The following is a 3655-nucleotide window of genomic DNA, read 5'->3' as shown; positions in this document are numbered from 1 at the left end:
CCAGTCTGACAATACCATCCCACTCTGAGTGTCCCTGACATGTTCACACGCTGGGGTGCCATTTCTCCCATCATCTTAACCATCTTGTTTACTCAGGGGGTAGGAGGGATCTTGGAAATAAAGAGAGAAAGTTTGGCTCTTTGGATTCTAAATGTGTTGTGTACTGAATTATGTAGCTAGGGATTCATTCTAGTTTTCAAAATAGGACTAACTTAAAAGCTCATGACACAGCAGATGACAGCCAGGGCACAACTGCCATGTGCCAGGCATTGTCTGAAACACTTATGAAAAGCTGCCTGTCCTGGAGGCATGTGAACTCTGACATTCAATCAGGTCGTCTTGATTTCAACTGAGTTCCAATGGCATATCATACTGAGTAATGTATTGTTTCATCTCTGTAAGTCTCAAGGTTTTCATTGGTTTCTCCAGGGGATCTGTCTTCCCCTTCTTTGTGTAGCTAACCCCCCCCCACTCAGCTTCCAAGTTCCACTCTAAATGACGCCCTCTTAGGGATCTCTCCCTGAGCATCCCATCTAAAGCAACTTCCCTTCCCACTTTCCTCTGTTCTCCATCACTGACCCTGTTTATTTCCTTCCAACCACTTCCTATCTTCATTCTCTGTGAACATGTCTTACGAGCTGGTCCTCTGGAGACCAGGCTTGGTGTTTAATTGCAGGAGATACGGCCCAGAGTACAAGTTATCCTTCTGGAGCGCACATCTTTGTGGGGTCAGACAGACAGACAAACAAGCTGATAATAAGCAAATGATATCCTGAGTGTTCTAAAGTGCCATTTGTTTATTACATCTCTCCATGAAATTGTTATCTCCTAAAGGATAGAAAAAAATCACTTGTTTTTGATTTCTACTGAATTCTCAGCATCTATCACAACATAGCAAGTTTTTCAAAACTAAGGCAGAAATACCCAAAGAGTAGGATTTTGAAGAACAAAGCAGATAACTGTAGAGATAATCCATGCTAAATCTCAGTGTAGTGCCTGGAATGTGGTAAACACTCAATATAAGTACTGGCTGCTTTTCAATTAGATTACAAAGCTGTGCTTTTAACTACCTTACCACACTGTCTATAATCACAGATATAATAATAACTGATTATTATTATAGAATTATATATAACAATGTACAATTACTGAAGTCTACTGCATGCCATGAACTGTCTGAGCACATTAAAAGCATCTTGTTTAATTACAGTACCACAATAATCCTGAGAGTTGCACATCTCTAAATTCCGAATTCCTCTAATAAAATGTCGACCAGGATGAGCATCGGAGATGAGTACAAACAAGCTCTGTGCGAGTTTAGGGGTGGAGACACAGGTACCCGGGAGGCCAGAAGATGGAACTGGGAAGGTACTGCTGGGAAAACCCCAGAGGGGGCAGGGTGCTGGCAGAGTGATAGGTGAAGGCATGTGTCACTCAGGCAGAAGAAAAGCCCAAGAGCAAGCACTGCAGAGAGTGCTCCAGAGAGTGCTCCACTCACATGTGAGCAGGAGGTGAGGGACAGGAAGGTGGTCCTCAAATGACAAGAAAAGGGATTTAACATTTGTCCCATAGATCATGAGGAGCCATTGAAGGTTTAAAGTAGAGGAATAAAAAGTACCAAAAGTGTGAGCTTTGTGGAGATTTATTTGGTCCTAAGACAGGTGATGGGGCTGGAATTGCTTAACACGCTGCTCTAGGTGTCAAGTCCTGGGGAAGAAGAGACTTGTTTGCAGAGATAGTGCTGATGGCAGTGTCAAGGGGAGAGGTATGTGGCACAGTATTATCTGTCCCCAGGCAGGTGAGGGGAGGTGTCAAGCTTGGCTGTGAGGTTTCAAGTTTTAGTATTTTGGTGTTTTCTAAATGTGTTTAAAACATGTCAAGTTCAGAATCAGATAGCTAATAGTTCTTTAACTCAGATTTAAAATAAAATTCTCATGAGTGTTTTAAAACTTCTTTCTTAAGATTGTTTCTATTATCTGTTACTTCAAGTAGCTTTTGATAGCACAGTGTCCTGGTGAGATACTAGGACAAAGATGACACTCAGAGAATGTTAAGTTGGAAAAACTTGAACAGAACTGTCTTAGTTTGCCTTCTACTCATGTAATGAATACTATGACCAGAAGCAACTTGGGAAGAAAAGGATTTACCTGCCCCTCCCGTCTTCATCACTGCCCATCACTAAGAGATCAAGCAGGGAGGAAAGCTGCAGGCAGGATCCAAGGTGGGCAGTATGCAGGAACGTTGCCGGTTGGCTTGCTCAGCTTATGTTCTTGACAACCCCAGACCACTTTCCCAGAGCTGGCACTGCCCACACTGAGCTGGGCCCATTCACACTAACCACCAATCAAGAAAATGCCCCATAGTCTTGTCCACAAGTCAGTCTGATGAAGGCACATTCTCAACATTTACCTCTTCCCAGATGATCGTGACTTGTGTTAAGAAGACAAAACTGAGAAAACCAACTAGCAGAGCAAAGCTACCATCTTAGTTGCCAGTAAAGTTGAGGCCAGCTTGTGTGGGTCTCTCTCTCTCTCTCTCTCTCTCTGTGTGTGTGTGTGTGTGTGTGTGTGTGTGTGTGTGTGTGATATGCATATATGTGTACAGTTTGGGTACAATTGTGCTTGCACTTGTTTGTGTAGAGTGGAGGTCATAGGTCAGTGTCAGATGTCTTCCTCATTTGCTCTCCACTTTATTGATTGATTGATTGAGGCAGGTCTTCCGCTGAATCTGGAGTTCACTGGTTCAGCTAGACTGGTTGGCTAAACAACCTGTTTCCACATCCCCTAGAAATGTGTATCTCTGCACCTACCTTGTTATGTGGGTTCTAGATATCTGAACTTGGGTCCTCATGCCTGCAGGGAAAGGACTTTACAAACTAAGACATCTCACAAGCTCTCAGAGTTTGCCAGGAATCTAATGATAGAGTAACAGAATCCAAGGGGATCTGCTCCTGGCTAAAGGGGTATGTCCACTTATTGTACAGATGGCTGAATGGATGACAGGTGGAAGGTTTGCATCAGCTGGTCACTGTATACACCAGCTCATAGTTATCACAAGAACAGAGATGTCTGAAGGTGACTGTTAGCATGTGGGGGACCTGTGAAAATAAGACTGTGTTGTTAATTACCCTCACAAGAATAAATGACTAGATGGTGTCATACTGAAATTGGTAGGCATTTAGGACCGTGGGATGATTGAAGATAGATTTTACAAGGAATTCATGAGGGTGGAGGGTGGTGTGTTTCTAGTTGGTACTCAAAGCAGATTCGAGGCACCCTGCCGAGCACATGGGGCTGAGGAATAACTTGCCACAGGGAAGTTATGGGCATTTTTAAAAACAAACTTGAAATCACAACTTGGAAGAGGAGGTGGTCCAAGGATCAGGCATATATCTGTGTTTAAGAGTAGTCTCACAGGGGGTACCTTGTAGCACATGGAGGATTGATTGTGGCAAGACTTTAGTATTACTTTTCATTGGTTAACAATGCTTCCGAAACTAAAAGCTTCAGAGAATCCAGACAAATTCATATTCTCAATTATGGAGCTATCCTAGACCCCAAAATCAGGGTCTTCACCACACATTATCAAGTTTGCCCTAACAAATGCACGGATCCAAATATCCCAGCTCTGTTGCCTGTCTTCTGTTTGTTCTTCC

The sequence above is a fragment of the Micromys minutus genome (genome assembly GCF_963924665.1).
Source record: "Micromys minutus genome assembly, chromosome: 1".
NCBI lineage: Eukaryota > Metazoa > Chordata > Mammalia > Rodentia > Muridae > Micromys > Micromys minutus.
This window is presented reverse-complemented; position numbering follows the sequence as displayed.